The following is an 18,745-nucleotide window of genomic DNA, read 5'->3' on the forward strand; positions in this document are numbered from 1 at the left end:
AGCAGCGCTACCATCAGCAGCCCGCACCTTATCTACAGCCAATAGCTACGGGTTTTGCAGATGATGAAGTCGTTGCTTGCCCCTGGGAATTGTAGTTCTGTCCGATTGGCTGTTCCCCTGCGTCAAACCCGCGCCCACAGATGAACTACAATTCCCAAGGTGCAGCGCGCCCTCCGCGGCACATGCGCACGAAGCCCACTGCTGCCTTCGGTGGGGTGAAACAGGATGATGTCACCTGCAGTGAGAGGAAATTGTTAAACTGAATCCTTTTGTAAAGAAGAAAGAGGGGAAAAAATATGGACGTTGCTGTACGGATGGATGGAATTTGTTGGTGAGCAATTTCTGTTGCTGTTTTCTCCCCCCCCCCACCCACCCAAGGGAAGGTGACATTTGCGGCTGGGGTTCTTTATTCTGTTGGCCGCTTTCATCAGGGGAAAGTGTGTGGAAAATGTTCAGGTTAGTGCAGGGCTGTGGGTGGGACCGGGACCCCTGTGTCTGCGAGGTATTGTCAGGCCAGTCTGTTACTCTCTGCAACAAAAGGAAACGCCGGGAGTTTGCAGGCTTGTCTCCGGTCAGCCTTCTACACTCATTCTGCCTTTCACCGATGGGGAGGCTTTTTAACCCGAGTGCCCAAATCCCACCCATTTGCAGCTGTTACTTTCATGTCTGGAGAGGAGTTTTGGGGCGGGCGGGATTTGGTGCCGGAGAAGCAGCGAAGAATGTCTCAGTTGTTCGGCTGATTTTCTTCTTCTGGCTCACGGAATTAAAATGCCAAGCCCACATGTCAGAAATCATTAATCTTTCCCAGCTCCATCCTGCGCTTCATCTTTTGTTTGTCAGCCTTTGTGGCTGCTGCTTTTTTTTGTGTTAAGGTGAGGTTGAAGACGGTGGGGTAGGAGGTGGCTTTACTTTTTTAATGGTCTGTGAAATGGCTTAGATAAAATGGCAATAATATAAAGCAAGTTGTAATTAATTACTACTGAATGTTTGAAGGTTGCGGCGTGCTGCTGTTTAAATATTCCCGATTCGGGAGACCTAGGGATTGGGGACTGGGAACTGGAATTTGATGAAGGCAAATCACCTGTAAAGGGATTCCATGTTTCTGTTCGTAGTAGTCTGCCTCCACCCTTCTATGTGTGGTGCCTAATGGAAATGGTACATTTAAAACGGCTGGAAGCTGGGAGCGTTTGCTTTGTGGTTTCAGTGTGGGCTCTGACCTGGAATCATACGAGTGGACTCATCATTTGAACTTTGTCAGACTGGCACGTTGAGGAACATTGAGGAACCGAGAGTCGGGAAAACACTTGCATCCAATCTACCTCCACTAGAAATGTATGTATAAGTCCGCCAGTTTTACCCTGCGATTTGGGAGGAGGGCAATATTAGGGACAGAATTGCTGCAGTTAAATATGACTGGGAGGCTAAACTGAGTGAGGGAGCCTGGCGAGGATTGGTGTCTGTACTGCGATCAGATATGTGTTTGGATTATGTGATAGAATGGTAATTTTGGGTGTGTCCGATTTGTGCGTGAGGTCACTGGAGGAAAAGGTTTAACAGGATCAATAGGCATAGTTTCGTAAAAGGAAGAAGAATATGCTACAGAAAATAGGTGGGCGTACTGACTTTCATTCCTTCATAACTGTATCAGAGTCTATTCGGATGAGCAGGATTGAATTGGAGGCTATGAACACAGGCTGCAATTTTACAATTCGGGCGTGGGCGAACTCTTCCGTCTACATCGACAGATGTTTTGGGCGAAGGTTGTTTACCTTGGTACGAAGAACAATGTTAGATCAGTCAACACTAAATAACACACTTCTGTGAATATACAAAGCTTTTAAAGCAATCTAGACATTTTTAAGCAAGCGATCACGGCATAAATTAATGCATTGTTGAGGTTACTTAAGGGCATTTGAAGATTTTAACCTCTACAGTAATTGATCAGAACTTTGGGATCGAAACTGCTTGTTTGCAAAGCTTGTTGTTATTTCTTGTTAAAGGGATAAGTAAAATCTCCATCAGTTGAATCCCAGGGGATCCACCTCCAAATTCGTGTTAAGCGGAGCTTCCTGATAGCCCAGGAGGCCCCATCCCCAAATGAATGCATCTCTATGCAACCAGATATGCCTACAAACGTGGTCTATGGATAAACAACAGATGCAAATGCCAAATGAAAACGCAGTAAATGTGTGGAAATTCAAGTTGATCACACCTTGCCACGACTTGACCTTGCAAAAGGTCGGGATTTAGCTCTGGGAAAAACTCCATAATCATCTTCTGTTTAGTATGTTGTTTTCAGACCAGCGAGATACAGTTGTCATGTCTACAGTGAAGCCAAACATGTTTTTGTGCTGCAGCACGAAATCCCAGAGCATCTCTACAATCTTTGTGGCATCGGCGAGGGTAACAGGTGGGTGAGCGGGTGGGCATTCATCTCGAACTCTTCAGGGTCATTTGGTCTCCTTGGTTGAAGAATGTACTGCATCTAAGATGGCATCATCTGTCAGTTCTGTCATGCATCGTTCATCATTGGGTCGGTTGTCCTCGCCCTGCTCCTCCTTGTTCTCGACATCTAACGCAGTCGTAACCTGTTTGAACCCTGTGTGGTGGAAGCAGTTGGCAATTGTGGCTTCCATTACCATCTTCCACACCTCCATCATGAACATGGCCTCTAGAACAGTTGGATTGTACTCCTCATTGATGCCCTCTGACCTGATAGATCAGGTGTTGTTGGTAATAGGCTTTCAGGTTCCTAATCACCCCTTGATCCATTGGTTGGAATTTGGCTGTGGTGTTAGGAGGCAAGGATATCAGCTTGACGCTCTTGATGTTGGAGTGTGCGGGATGGTTGTCTATAATGATGACAACCTCCTTTTCTTTCGTTGATATGTTTTGTTCACTTTTCTATTCTGTGCATCAAAAATGCTGGAGGCCATCCAGGTGGTTTTGTTGGCCTTGTACTGCATGGGTAGTATCTTGATGCTCGCAAAGTAATGTGGCTTCTTGGACTTCCCTATCACAAAAAGTGGCAGCTTCATGCTGATGCAGACCATAACAGTAACGCATTCCTTGCTCTGCTTTCTTTCTCTCCAGTCAACACTTTTTTAACTTTCTCCACAGGTTTAGCCATACTCCCAGGCTTTGCACATTCTTTCACAGGGAGATCTCTGTCAAATGTTGGCTTGCCCAGCACTCCATGATTTTGTGCTCGTGTAGTCTAACTCTGCTCTGGTCGGCACAATCATACGACAAGCTTAGAGAAATTCGGTTAATCTGGAGCTACCAGTGCAGGATTTGGCTTATAACAGGCATCGTTCTAAGAGATTTGCTTTTCTGCTGGCAGGGATGGTTGGCGACTTCTGACATAACTGGAATTTTGTGTCATCCGAGTTTGACTCATCATGATTCCACTGTGATGTAATATTACAAATTGTCCTGTCATTCTAAATGTTGACAATGTGTAGGTTCTTACACCTTTTTGACAAATCACCTTAAATGTTACAAATCAGTTTTGACTCACTATATCTTTTAGAAATGTACAGATTCTGCCCTAAATTGGTTGAACTTCGTTCTCAGATTGTAAATGCCATTTCAGCATATTTAATAACATCCTGCATTTGTCCCAATACTTCAATTCTGTGATTTTTATGGCTGAAACAGTATTTTTAATTTTGAAATATATGTTGTGAACATAATTATTGTGATGCAGGACAGGAGGATATCATGTTGATTGACATGCTTCACATCCACATATAACTGCATGATATACCGAATGTAATATTACGTTAGTCAGATTACAACCGTGGTTTACAACATACACTATTTAATGTTTGATGACTTATTTTAGAAGTAATAGTAAAGATATCTGTTCAGAATACTGCTTGTAGAATTCCTTGGTGGGGCATGTGGATGTGCATTCAAAGCTGCAATTGCATCAAATGTTTGGTATGAAACCCAATCTTGGGCTAGTTTATAATTATATATTGTCAGTGTAATGTTTTGCAAATCAATTAAATATCCTTCAGAAACGGGATTGCTGAAGAAAGGGTTTTAAATGCTGAGGGGCAAGATACTAGTGGTATAAAAAGAGTAATTTTAATTAATCTGATTATAGGTCATTCTGTTCTAGTGTAAATTTATTTTTCATCTTCCCCAGGGAAGTAAAGTCACATGCAAAAAGATTTCCAGCAGCACATTGCATAATGCAGATTTCAAGTTTATGGGATTGTAGATCTGACTGAGTAGTTGTGCCCTCATTGCAATTAGACCAGTGTATGAGCAAGCAGATGCCAAATTCCAACATTTTAAGGTCTGTAAACGAAAAGTGGGAGCATAAGGACTTGAAACAGAAGTATAAGTTCCTTTTTGTTTTTAAACAGTAAAGATGTGTGAAATTGATTCACTTGCTAATATTGCAGCATTTTTCTTCAATGTAGGAATTGATGTTTTGCAGCTGGAGCAAGTAATAACTGCACATTAGCTATGACTGGACAGAATGGTATCACTGAATTGTATGTGATATTTCACAGAAATAGTTTATCTGCGTTTGGTGCAAGGCATAAGTGTTACTATAAATTGCAGTTATTTCGAACAATGTGGATAACTTCTCAAGTTGTATTAAGGGAATATTTTTCTCTTGGAGGTACTGGTTATTATCAGTAATCTTTCAGTTGATGGCCTTCCTTTTGTTGGAGGTTATATGTTATTTGCTTTTTTTTTTGTTTTGAACTTTGGTTGCTGGTTTGATTTTGTTTCATATATAACAGATTTTGCAATGTATGATTGAAGCTGTTTTTGTTCATGCCTTGGTTTAATGCAGTTTGTAGACGATAGCGGAATTTGTTATACACATATATATTTGACCTTGAGGCATACAGATCCTGTCATCTCATTAAATTGCACCTTTCAAGCCTAGAACATGTTTTTGTTCTACAGCAGTATATTCAATGTGTCAGTTTAAAGAGAACTTTCTTCTTGGATTTGTAATACTGCTGCTTTAAAAATACTTTTTAAAAACAGGCATTTCTTGTTTGCTTCCAAAAAGACAAGGACCGAAGATCTACAATTTATTCTTGGAGTTGAGTTGTTCTTTTTTGAGTACACCTTGGTATCTAATAAATAAATTGTCCTTTCAAACTTGTTTTGGTGTGGGAGAGAAAAGGATGGTAATTTGGCCAGCTGGTGTGAATCACAGGTGTGCTGCTGCAACCAACATGTGGTGATGAAACACTTGGGTAGCACTCCATTATGTAGTAGTGTTGCAGCCCATGAACACTGGTTGAGTTCCTGATCTCAGTCATTTATTTTTCACATGCTTTTGTGATGCCCACAGGAAAGTAATGCAACCTGCAAACAACAGCTACTATGACTGATTGCTAAGGAAATGTTGCAAGGAGGGAAGGAAGTAAAATTAGAATGGAGCTTATATTTTCTCATTCTATGGTGATGATGCATTGCTGGTTAAGGATGTAGCTAATGTATCACTGACACTTCAGTACAAAACTATTCTTTTTGCATCAATGCAAATGAAGCAGTGTAACTCAGATTATCAGTACACCGTGCAATGAGAGGTAAGACTCCTCCAGGAGGACATTTTGGTACTTTTAGTGGAGTTCTGGAGTTGTTGGTTTCCAATTAATATCAGGGGCAGGAAGACTCTCCTTAAATATAATGCAGTTTTCCTAAGAATTTTTTTTAACTGAAGAAAATCACCAACAAATTGGCCCTTTGCACGGATGGAGGTACATAAATGAGTGGCAGGGCATTTTGGGTGTACTTTGAAAGCAGTGCAAAAGATTGAGGAAATTTGCCTAAACCAGCTGCAAGTGAATATCCTTACGAAAAAAAAGTGCAGTTGTTAAACCATAGTTACAATGAAGAGTTTCCCAAAATTGTAGAGTTCTTCAAAATTGACTCTGCACTTGGGTTTTTCTCCCCAGAGATACTCAGCAGGTTTGGCAGAATTTTCAGCATTTTTTTCTTTTTTGTTTTTTACCTTCAAAACTGAGACCTGAAACATTTTAGACTCAAACATAACTTTCTCTCACCGATTTTAAAATAAGCAGATTTTTGATTTATAGTGAAGCAGAACATTATAACTGATGTAAACAATATCTCGGTGAGTGAGTGAAAAGACATTTTAAAAAAGAAAATCCAAAACACAGGAAATAGAGGATTTTTGAAAAATGATTTTGTCCCCGTTAAGTTGTTTACTACTTTAATTTGCACTCCTTTTGAATTCATAATACTTCCTCTAACCCTAACGTAACCTGGCTTTTTCCAAACATATGCAAGCTTTCAACTGGTCTGGCCTGTGCGTGATTCCAGCTCTAGACCAATATGTTTGAGCTTATATTTCTATATAGCTCATATTTCACCTCTCTCCTAACTATACTTCAGTTCTGCCGAAGGGTCATGAGGACTCGAAACGTCAACTATTTTCTTCTCCACCGATGCTGCCAGACCTGCTGAGTTTTTCCAGGTAATTCTATTTATGTTTGAACTTTAGCTGCCCTCACTCAGCTATTCTCAGAGAAATTATGGATGGCCAATAAATGCCAGCCTTGTCAACATTGTGCATGTTCCAAGAATAGATTAAAGGAAAAACTTGATGATTTGTATTGGCGCTGTTTCTTGCCCTTGCTCTGATCATGAGAATTAAATTTGTTACCTTTTTCAAATGTAAACTATACTCATCTTTATCATGTGGCCCTACTCTTGACTCCCATACTATCAAGGGCATGCCTCTTCTCATCCACTTACTATTCACTCATTATGTTAGTTTCTCTTTTTGGATATTTGGCTTTGATAACTACGGTCATTAGCTATATATTCCTTTGTCCTATTCCTTTACAGTAGGAAGTGAAGAGAGGTTGAGGTGGTTGCTGTTGAGTGTAAGGAGAGGCAGGTTGATGATCCAGTATTGACCTAGTGTCAGAACACAGGTTTTGGGTGGACAGGGGTATTACATTCTTGTGGCCTATTCTATTTTATGGGACTGATGTACATGCTGTGTGTTTCCAATATTTGCATTTTTTAATAAAAGGTCTATATAAATAGACTTGCTTTTGTTTTTCTTTTTTCTTTCTATTTTTTAGCTTGGGTGGACTTCTGACCATTTTGGCTGTTGATATGTCTTTTGGTCCTTTTGTAAATGTCTTTTTACTGCCTCACTCACCTATAACATTCAATGATCTTCTGTTTGGCTGCATGTTATGCAGCCCATTAACTCATTCTGAGATTGTAATATTTGTTTCCTGATCCTTTATCCCCTTGACCCATTTCTGTAAATGTTTATTTATTTTTTTAGTTCTGGGGATTTCAAGATGAAATGCTAACTTGCCTTCTCAACTGATGCTGACTGACCTGCATACATCCAACATATTTTGTTTTTGTAAGCTGAAGTTTCCACATGTGATATCACTGGAGCAAAACGTCCATTTGTGATTGAATTATTTAGTCAATATTGGATACAACAAAAGCTGTTACTTTTAGAAATAGAATGCTGATTATGCTTTGTAGAAATTTCAGTTGTTCAGTGAGCTCATTGTTAATGATATTATCACTACTTGAATTATAAACTACCTCATGGAGAGGAACAATGAGTAATATTTCATGTCCAGAATGTACTAATTAGATTTTTAATGTGATGTATCAAAGGCTTTTAGAAAGATGTAATTGTATTATAACTAAAACTATTCTAGATTAACTTCTTGGATGACGTTTGGATAGTAGGACCAACTCATAACTTTCAAAATTTAAAGACTGGTGGAAAAAATTGCTTTTCAATTTAGATCCAATGTTATTAAATTGGAGATTACAAAGCTGCTTCACAATATTTGATGCAATAACTTTTATTGAGACCGCACACATTTGGGTTCTGTTGGCATGTGGAAAAAGTGGACGGAATTGAATAATTTTATTGCAGTGCTAATCATTTTTTTCAGGAACCTCTTAGTATCTCTATATTTTGGTGCAGGAATGACAGCTGTTCAGTGGGGGACCATGGTGTGATTTGTCAGCTGAACAGTTGCATATAATGGTAATAAAATAGGATAACCTTAATTTAAAAATGAAATTGACTTTGCTCTGTACAATGATTTGCAGTATGCTCTGAATTGTGGAATGAGACATTTCCTACTAGTGCTTTCCTATTCTAAGAATTTTTATAGTAAAGAGGATGCATGTAGACTTGCTAATGGGAAGCAGTGGGATGTGGAAAATCATCAGTGACAGGAAGGATATAATCCATGAGTTTGAAGAGTAAACAAGTTGCATGCTTCCTGATGGCTCCAAATGTGTAATGTGCCACCATTTATCTATTTCTGTACAGCAATTCTAGTGACACCAGAGTAACAGTGTAACTCCATGCCTGTACCTTTTCTGACTAGGAGATGTTTCTCCTTAACTGTGCTCCACAGTGCTGAGCACAAATCTGATTTATAAAGGACTTGGATGTTCTTTTGGAATTCCTGGTACTTTCCAAACAAAAGCAGATTTTTTTTGTTGTTGAATGTTTTGACAAAGCAGGATTTTTTCCTGCATTCTCAAAACGTGTTTGCTGGGAGCAGAGCTGTGCACATGCAGAGCCCTCTACTGACAGCAAAAGTGTGATTCCCAGTCACTCAAATTAGCAAAGGGCTCATGTCTTTGAAACACACAGTCTCAGATCAGTCGTGTAAAATTATTATAATCAGTGCATTACTCTGTTGGTGAGTGGGTGACTGACTGGCTCTTTCCTAATTATGGACATTTTTAGGCTTTATTGCAGCAGTACTTTATTGGTAATTTGCAGCCTTGGAATCTAACAGAAACATACAAAGTATGACAATGATCTGTGCCTCTTTCCAGTTAAAGTGTTCAGATGATTGGTGCAGTTTTACATTATTTAGAAATGATAAATATTGATAGTCTTTTTGCAGTCCTTGAAGTAATATTTTAAGTTTGTGGTAATTGATGAGCAGGACTCTTTGCAGGGAGAGTTTTGGATTAGCTGGATTTGTGGAGGGTGAAGGACTGTGAAATCAGCAAAGAGGGCAAAGAAATAATTGAGAAAGGTATGTATAAAAGTTTTTCAGCAGTATATTGAGGAGAGTGTGAGCTTTAGAAGCAGAAGTACCTGGCCTTTTGATGGGGAGGATATGGGGTCATAAACTCATCTTGGTGTTGAGCAGGATGTAGAGGTCATGCACAGTCTGGTTCAGTCTGAGACCAGTAACCTGGGAAGGGGATGGAGTTGGCGGCAAAAGAGTGGAGTTTGTGATGGGGCTAAAAACAGTGGATTCAAGCTTTTCAATGTTTAACTGGTGGAATTTGAGATTCATCGAAGACTTTGTTGAAGGAGCACAAAGGCAGAGGAGGGATTGAGAGAATTGGTGGAGAGGTAGAGCCAGGTATTGTCACTATGCAATGATGCTGATCCCATATCTGTGGCTGATGTTGACCAAAGGCAATGTGCAGATAAAGATGAGGAGCCAATGATCAATTTCAGAGGTTATTTTGTGAGGGTAGATTGAGTACTATGGCTATGATTGGATCAATAAGATGGAACCAACTGAGTAGTCCCATTGAGCAGGATAGAGGAAAGACAATGGAGTAAGATAATGCGGACAGTGTCAAAGGCTGCAGAACAGACAAGGAGGGATTTTTGTATCGTTGCCGCAGAGAATTTGTTCATGACATGGTTAGAGCATTAGTGTACTTCTGTCATATGACAGTCTTTTTTTTTTTACATCTATTTCATCGCATTATACACTGAGGCAATACTACACAATTATCCTATGGGCTATCAGAGATATTCCATGAATGTCTGGGATTGTAACCTAAGAGCAAAGTCTCAGGTCACAAGTCAAGTTGAGTTTTAAGCGGATGTTGAAGTATTTCTGTTAGTAATGCAAAACAGGCACCTCTTTATGACTGACTGTTAATTTCTATTTTGTGTCAAAACATTGAAGGGCATTTTCTTTTTCTTGAAGGTGGAGGAGATTGTAATCATGTCAACACACATTACTGCAGTGGGTATTTGCTAGACCTGAAATGGGCCTGTGCAACTGCTTTTCTTGTAGCACTTTTTAACATTGTTTTTTGTTTTGTTCGTTGGCCAGGCTGCATTTATTACTCATCCATAATTGCCATTAAGAAGGTGATGTAAACTGCCTTCGTAAACTGCTGTGGTTCAGATATACTTGAGGCAGTTCCAGGATTTTGATCCAGTGACGGTGAAGAATGGTGTATGGCTTGGAGGGGAATTTGCAGGTGTTAGCATTCCTGTGCATGTGCTGCCCTTGTCCTTCTAAGTGGTAGAGGTCACAGGTTTGGAAGGTGCTGTCATAGGTGAATTGTTGCAGTTCATTTTTGTAGATGGTACACACTGCCACTGTGTGTCGGTGATGTGGAGAGGGTATTGTATTTAGAAACTTAATTTAAACTCTATAAAGAAAATATGCAATTAACAGGATTGTCAATTAAGTGGGTTGCTTTTGCCCTGGATGATGTCAAGCTTCTTGAGTGCTGTTAGAGCTGCGCTCAACCAGGCAAATGGAGCGCATTTCGCATTCTTGACTTCTGTGTTGTAGATGGTAAAACGGCTGTGGGGAGGCAGGAGTGAGAAACTCAGTTCAGAATTTCCAGCCTCTGACCCACCTTTGTAGCCACGGTATATATATGGCTGGTTCAGCTAAACTTCTGGTCAACGGTAATCTCTAGGCTGATATTTAGGAATTCAACTATGGTAATCCTGTTGAATGTAAAGGGGTGATTAGATTCTCCTTTTGTCTTTTTTTCTTTGAGGATGCTTGTTGCTTGGCACTTGTGTGGTGTGAATGTTACCTGCCACTTATCACTACAATCTTGAATGTCGTCCAGGTCTTGCTGCATATGGGCACAAACTGCTTCATTACCTGAAGTTGTGAATGGAACTGAACATTGCACGATCATCAGCAAACATCCCCACTTCTGACCTTGTGTTGGAGGGAGAGTGATTGAAGCAGCTGAGGAACTTGGATGTCCTGGGACTGAGAGAACTGGACTTGAAGGACCACAACCATCTTTCTTTGTGCTAAGTATGACTTCAGTCGGTGGAGAGCTCTGCCCCATCCAATTCCCATTGACTTCAATGTTACTACGGCTCCTTGATGTCACACTTGATTAAATGCTGTTTTGATGTCAAGGGTAGCCACTCTCAACCCGCCTCTTGAATTCAGCTCTTTTGTCCATGTCTGGACCAAGGCTGCAATGAGATCTATAGCCAAGTGGTCCTGGTGGAACCCAAACTGAGCATTGGTGAACACATTAGTGAGTAAGAACCGCTTGATAGCATTGTCAATGAAATCTTCCATCAGTTTACTGATTGAGAGTAGACTGGGACAGTAATTGGATTTTTCCTGTATTTTGTAAACAGAGCATCGTCAGGTAGTTATCAATGTATTAGCTGTACTGGAACCACTTGGCTAGGCCGTGGCTAGTTCTGGAGCACAAGTCATCAGTACTATTGCCGGAATGTTATCAGGGCCCACAGCCTTTGCTGTATCAAAAGTGCTCAGCCATTTTCCTATCATGTGAAGTGAATTAAATTGGCTGAAGACTGACATCTGTGAGAATCTGCTGAGAACCTCTGAGGTGGATCATCCACTCATCACATCTGGCTAAAGTGCGCCAGTGCAAAAACTTCAGCCTTGTCTTTTGCGCACACGTGCTGGGCTTTGCCATCATTGAGGAATGGGATGTTTGTGGAGCCAGTTCCTCTGTCTAATTGTCCTCCACTATTCATGACCAGATGTGGCAGGATTTGCTGGGCCTTGATCTAATCTGGTTGTGGGCTCACTTTGCTCTGTCTGTAGCATGCTATTTCTCTTTGGCACGCATGCTGTCCACCTTTGTAGCTTCAGGTTGGCACCTCCTTTAAGGCATGCATGGTGCTGCCTTTGGCTTGCTGTCACTTTTAATCAGTTTTGGTCCCCTGGCTTCTTGGTAATTGTAGAGTAAGGGTTATGCTGGGCCATGAGGTTACAGATTGTGGTAGAATACCTTCCATTGAGGCGTGTGGGGCATCATGGTGGTCTAGATTTGAGCTTCTAGATTTTGAGTTGCTTAATCTGTTTGAATCTAATGCATTATCATGGTGGTAGTGCCACACAACATGTGAAGACCAGACTTGATCTCTATAAGGATTGTGCAACACTCACTGCTCCAGTGCTGTCATGGACAAATACATTTTTAACCAGAAAGATTATGGAAGATGAGGTCAAGTAGGTTTTCAGCCCAGGATCAGCCATGATCGTATTGAGTGGCAGAGCAGGCTCAATGGGCTATATGGTCTACTCCTATTTCTTGTGTTTTCCTGTGTGTTGGGCCTCTCAATACCTACCACAGACCCTTCAGGAGCTAATGCTGGGCGGTCCATCCAGGTTTATTCTTCAACTTTTTTTTGTAGCAGTTTTACACAAGAGTGGCCTGCTTGGACATTTTCGGAGGATAGTTAAGAGACGACTGCATTACTGTGGATATGGGGTCACATGTAGTTCGGGCCAGGTAAAGCCAACAGATTTCCTCCTTAAAGGACATTAGTGAACTGGATGGGTTTTTACAATGTGGCAGTTTCACTGAACTCGAGACCAGTGATTGCCATGTCTCTTATCAGCATACCGATGGTTTTACAGTACACAAGAAGTGTCAGTGTTCTTCGGACATTGGCAGCAACTGGCATATTTTAGCTGTTTTAACATGCGAGTCCCAGTGTCAGTTTTATTGTAAGCTGAATGTAAAACTGCCAGGATTTGTGAAGATCAACAGCCAGGAAGATTTCTGCAGGTGCATTCTAGTGGATGTCACTCTGTAAAACTATCTTTTGGCTTGCAGCTAGCTGCGTGCGATACGTGCTTTGGTGAATGATGCAAGTGCAGTTTTTGGGGTCTGTTGGAAGAAGCAGCTCCAGATTTTCCACACCTTCAGAGAAGTCAGGGCAATAGTATTCCTGAATTCCTGTTCTGTGGCACAGGCACTTATGATGCAAATGTTGTTCATTTATGTTTTCCAATTTACAGGGGTACTTTCATGATTGAAGCAGATTTATAAGATAAAGTACTGCTATTTTTATCGTGCAAGTAGCTTGACGATAATATGCTTCTAAGATGGACTATGAATCATTTTCTGAAATTGAGGAGAGGTAAGGCTAGGGAGCAGCCCCAAGGTGTTGGGGAATTTTCCCCTCTTTCCTCCCCTGTGCTTATGTTTCCTCTTACTTTTTCAAGCTGCTGGGATATTCCCTGGCAGAGGAATTCCCTCCCCCATGTCAGCACTGCTGGGTGACAATCAAATCCATTTATTTAAGAAATGTCTCTAAAAATGAATTGGACTAAAACAAATACGGGCTAGTTGGAGCTCAACCCTTTGCGGTTGAACCAGTTGGAATTTATGCAGTAACTCAGAGCATTTGAAGTGAAAGATTAATGTTTTGGGTGGAGACCCTTTCAGAACATCCATTTCTCTTTCCCGATGCCAATTTGACTCCAGATTAAGTCAGTAGTATTTAGTGTTCTTTGTCCCGTAAAATGTACAGTGTCACTTCAGGGCAAAACAATGTCCCTGACCAAAGCAATAATCCTTGATATAAAATCTGTATTTGTTTTGATTTTATTGTTCTAATATAGGACAGGTGCTGCAATTGTTTATATTCTGTTTACGGATATGCAATAACTAGCATTTGAACTGGGGTTTAATCTTTTTATGATTAGAAGGAATGGATTTCACTTCTAAATTATGCTAATTTCAAGAAAATTTGCTCTTTATTCACAATTTATTATTTTTGTATATTGTTGATACTATGAACCTGACAAGCACAAGTAGGGCATACTTCAGTGGATATGATTGTGCATTATACTTAGCATGAATAAATACTAATCACAGTGAGATTTAGAATAATGTTGAGTTGCATTTTTTAATACTAGGGAAAAAGTGTAGATTTTCACTTTCTAAAATCTTTTTCTATTTATTTTCATCATTAGATATCTTGGTGCCTTGGCTAGTTTTGCCTTTTTTGTATAGAAAATGTGACCAATATTGGTTTATTTCATTACTGTAAACCATTACAGCAAATTAATTAATTGGAGAGTCACCATCATGAAATTTTAATTTTATTTTGCCTGGACTTGTAATATCATTGGTAAATAGATGTCAATTGCCGTATTACTGTTCCTAAATTTAACAGCACTGTCATAGAATATTAAAGCATAATGAAGGTCATTCAGCTCTCCTGGCCTATTCCGGCTCTTTGAAACAAATTAATGTTGCAAATTCCTCCTTTTCAAGTATATATGCAACTCTCTTTTGAAAGTTGTGATTGAATCTCCTTCCACGATCATTCAGTTAGGGTATTCCAAATCCTTCGAGAGAGCTGTGTAAAGACATTCTCATCATTTACCCCTGGGTTTTTGCTAAGACCTTAAATCTAGTGGATGTCAGTGGAAACAGTTTCACTCCACTACTCTGTCAAAACCTCCTAATAGTATCAGAAATATACCTTTAAGTTTAGCTATCTGGTGCACTGACCTCGTTGTTGACATGCTCTGCATTTATAATGAGAATATATTGCAGTGAGTATAGTGGCGAATTAGAGACAACATGACTCCAACTGCAGGGAGGTGGAGGCCCACCTTTGCCACTGCACCCACTTTGGTGTTAGGAGTTAGTATCTATTTTGGAGAAACCGTGGCAGGGTTTTGGAGTTATGGTCAATTTAAATCCAGAAGTGTCAGTTCCCCATAACACCTGGAGCTTCAACTGCAAGGAAGTTGCAACTGCAAATTTTTTTTGAATGCTGTTCAAACCCCAGCAACGCTCAGAGTGGGCTGGAGATCAGGGAGGAAAGATTGGAGCAGTGGCAGGTTGGAGATCACAAGTTTTGGAGAGGTCAGGAGGGGAATTGGAGTCCAAGGGAGAGTTTGGGTTAGAAATAGAAACACTAAACAAATATAAAACTCTAGCAGAGGACTCACTTGCTGAGAGCAGATTGGTTGTCTATTTCCACCCTGCCTCTGTTATAACTAGAAGTGGATGGGTTTGAGACTGTTTGTTTGGATTTTGGTTTCAGAAGTTTTACCCTTCCAACTGGACCCAATCTCACCTGTTTTGAGGATTAAAATCACCTCCACACCTCTGGGAGCCAAAAATACAACTGTCTGATTTAAGTTTGGGTTTGACATCCTAATCTGAAAGGGTTATTAAAACCTATTGGACTCAATGTTTGTGAAGCTACAATGATTTGCTCAAATAAGGCTATTATGAAAAGAATTCTGCCTGATTATTTCTGAAAAGTGTTAATTAAGATGGAAGTATTTGCCATGACAGTCTGGATGGTGAGGTAGATAGCAGCCAAAAATAATTATTAAACGAGAGTGAACGTATCAGGATTGTGTTTCAACTTAATGTGATACAGACAAGCCCACCAAGAGCTTTCAACTGTTCCCTAACCTGTAAGTGCATTAAAAAGTGACAAAATAAGGCTTACCCAAAATGATTTAAATTTAGTAGGTGCTCAGTTTGAGATTTTTTTCTCCTTTTTTAAGTGAAGCTTTTTGTGCAAAAGTTGTCAACACGTTTAATTCACCAACCTGAATTTTTTTCCCAAACCCCATTATTTAACAGTCCAACTGGCAGTGGTTATCAAAGCAGCATACATTCAGCAAAATCACTATCACCATTGATTTTAATTGGGGGTTGGTGCAGAGCTAGCTGTTAAGGTGAGGAAAATGGCAAAATGGCAGAGTGGTGTAAATACTTGTATGCCAGGAAAATTTAGTATGGTGTGAATGATGATGTAAGTTGACCTGTGCTTTACAAGCCCCAGGAAATTATAGTACAAGTCAGATATGCTATTCCAATGGAGCAAGTCTCCAGGAAATCCCTAGGTCATTGTCTCCCAATTTTGGTCAAGGTATTCACAGGAATGAATGACTTTAACATTTTGTTGTAATTATTGCCTAATGAGTTTATTTCACATGGCAATTGTTTACTATTTCATATAATCTAGACAAATGGAAGCTGCTTGATCAACACTGCATGTTCATCCCTGTGGTCAATGCCAGTATAGTTGTCTATATTTAATATAACATTCTGTACTGGAATTTTTTTGTTGGCGTTTGATTGCTAGCTTCATTCCCTTAGAAACGAGTAAAATAAGTAAATAGTTTAGTTAATTTACATTTGTTCAGTTACTAAACTGCCAGTCGGGGCTCAAATAGCATTGTGCAGTTACTGGTAACGTTTATAACTCTAACACTGTTGTTAAATTTCTTTTTTGCTTTGAATCCAAATTCTCTTCTGTTGCAGGAAATTGTTTAATACAATGCTCAGTACCATCATTCTGATGAAGTAGTCGTCTTTAATTAGCATGTAATAGTTTAAAAGGTCTCTGAAGACCGAGGAGGTGACAATATTAGCTTGATATTTATTTTGGAGTAATTTTACAAAGAAGCTATGGATTTCTACTTGTTTCCAATTGTTTTGAATATGTATGTGACTCGAAGGATATAAGGCGATCCAGGGCGAGGAAGAAAATTTATCTTGAGTGCAAGCTACTGCACAATATGCAAATATTAGTTTTATTAATTTATTTATGCAAATTATTTGTAAGGTTCTGTTTTCACTGTAGAGTTCAATATTGCTTTTGGTTCTATTGCAGATTTTAAGAAAAATACATTTCCAGCCACTTCAAAAAGCCTCCCCTCCTATGCAGCAAAAGTTTTGTAACCAACCTTTCCAGGAAAAGAGTCACAAAATAAAACAAATTGCTATATTATTATAGTGCCCCAGATATTGTCATGGAGTGTTACACTGTGGGTTCATGCTTAAGATACTGATCTGCACCATGCTGTTGAACAGAGATCGTTAGGGATCATCTTGCTCTTCAACCCACCTTTCCTCTTTTATGTGTTGCATATGAACAACAACGAACGAGAGAGAGAATCTTGTATCCTCTTTTGTCATATTTGTTTTTTTAAATTAGTCTGCTTAGCTGCAATCGGAGCAGTGACCTTCCCTGCTGCCCTAAGTGCACTGAAGTGGTTCATTGCATTGACGGGATAGGCTAAGCATCAACTCCTTATTCTGCCTGGTGCAGTGTACTATGATGCAGCGTTTCAACCCTGCACAGCAGCCTATGGTGTAACTCTATTGAGCCTTGCTCTTCTCTGCCTAAACTGCTTACTACTCCAGGATTGTTCTGGAAGGCAAAGTTACACCTGTTTTTTTCCTCCCAAAGTCTCTTGCCGCATCCCCCCCCCCCCCCCCCCCCGCCAACCCATCCTCCCTTATTTTAGAAAAATGTTCAAGATTTATGGACTAATCTTTGATTTGGTGACCATTTTTGTCTGATTACATCCTGTGAAGTGCCCTGGGATTTCTTGTGCATAAGTGCTATATAAATGCAAGTTATTGTTAGCCTACATGGAGACAAGAACAAGTGAGCAAAATAAATATAGGTTGGTACAAATTAGTTGTTCTGGTGTTTTGCGTTGTGCTGAGTGTGTTTGATTCTTAAATGTATAAGTACTAAGAGGGATATTGTGTGTTAAATTCCATTAGAGCAACCTTTGTGTGGAAAGGTTTCTTATTGGCAGAGATGGAAAACAGCTGTGACATTCCTAACTCAAACTGGATGTTATGAAGTAGAAGTGGACATACAAAGTAGAAGGATAGTCCCGAGGAGCTCTGCTGCTTGTTAGCCAGAAGTATTTTTGACTATGGATGTTTGACAATTTAGTTAATTATGTTATGCACCCTTAAGCTCCCTGTTGCATGACTTGGATATGGTTTTAATTAGACAGATTAACCTCTCTTTATATGATTGTTGGAATAGTTTTCTGCCTGAACTTGGATAAGGAACAATTAAACCATTCTTTATCTCTAAGCAGAATTTCCGTCAGAATGTGTTAATTTACTACAGTATTTTTAATAAAGCCCAGTTTAATAGGCTGCTGTTTCAAAAAAGTCTGTCTATCCATTCCAGAGTCTTGTTTTCTTGTTCAAAACTGTACAGACACTTTGGCACTATCTTCCTTGCCCTGTAAGGTATGTTAATCTTTTTCTCATTCAAGTACTTGATGAGGCAATAGGTAGCCTGATATCTCAATTTCTGACACTGTTATAACATCCCCGGTTGTTAATGTACATAGAATTCAAAATATTATACTGATTTTAAATAAAACTAGAAAGGTTTTTTGTGCTTGATCTAATTAGTAGTGGAAAATTGTTTTTAACTTTTTTGAACCTGCGTAAGATGCAGTAGGTGGCTGTGAGCAGAAAATTCTCCTAAAGTAATGCTAGCAAAAAGTATAAATATCTGTTATTAAACTGCAATAAATGGGCATAACAGCAAATGACTCTGGTGATCCACTTGTTGGATCTAGTGAGTGTAGTGTGCTTATGGTTAATATTTGCATTTAACTTTTTAGCCCTTCAATGGGAAAAAGTGCTCTGTCAAATCTTAATAGGTAATTCATAATATTGTATAATTTGAGATTTAATAAAAAATTAAGCAACAATAATTTTAAAACATTCTTTGGCTAAATCAAAAGAAACATATATTCTTGACGTACGTTGCACTCTCTTTAGAGAGACCCGTTTTGCAGGCCAGTGAAGATGTTGGGGCAAGTTCAACTTGGAATTACCAAGAGAAAACTGGGTAACAATAAATAAAGTTATCAGTGCTGCTTATATTTCTGCAGGGCAATCTAGTTGCACCAAAGAGGGC

The 18,745-nt window shown here is 39.6% G+C and overlaps 1 protein-coding gene across 3 annotated transcripts in view; it reads left to right on the forward strand.

The window, feature by feature from the left end:
* Window positions 1-207: 207 nt before the first annotated feature.
* The window catches only part of daam1a (dishevelled associated activator of morphogenesis 1a), a 182,894-nt gene continuing 164,356 nt past the window's right edge, over window positions 208-18,745 (forward strand). For 2 of the 3 annotated variants that reach the window (XM_078562726.1, XM_078562729.1), the window contains exon 1: window positions 208-331. The gene's annotated coding sequence lies outside the window, so the exon portion shown is untranslated. The remainder of the gene's footprint in view (window positions 332-18,745) is intronic. The other variant, XM_078562727.1, reaches the window with a different exon arrangement.

Source organism: Cetorhinus maximus, chromosome 18 (genome assembly GCF_964194155.1).
Source record: "Cetorhinus maximus chromosome 18, sCetMax3.hap1.1, whole genome shotgun sequence".
In the NCBI taxonomy this organism is placed as follows: Eukaryota; Metazoa; Chordata; class Chondrichthyes; order Lamniformes; family Cetorhinidae; genus Cetorhinus; species Cetorhinus maximus.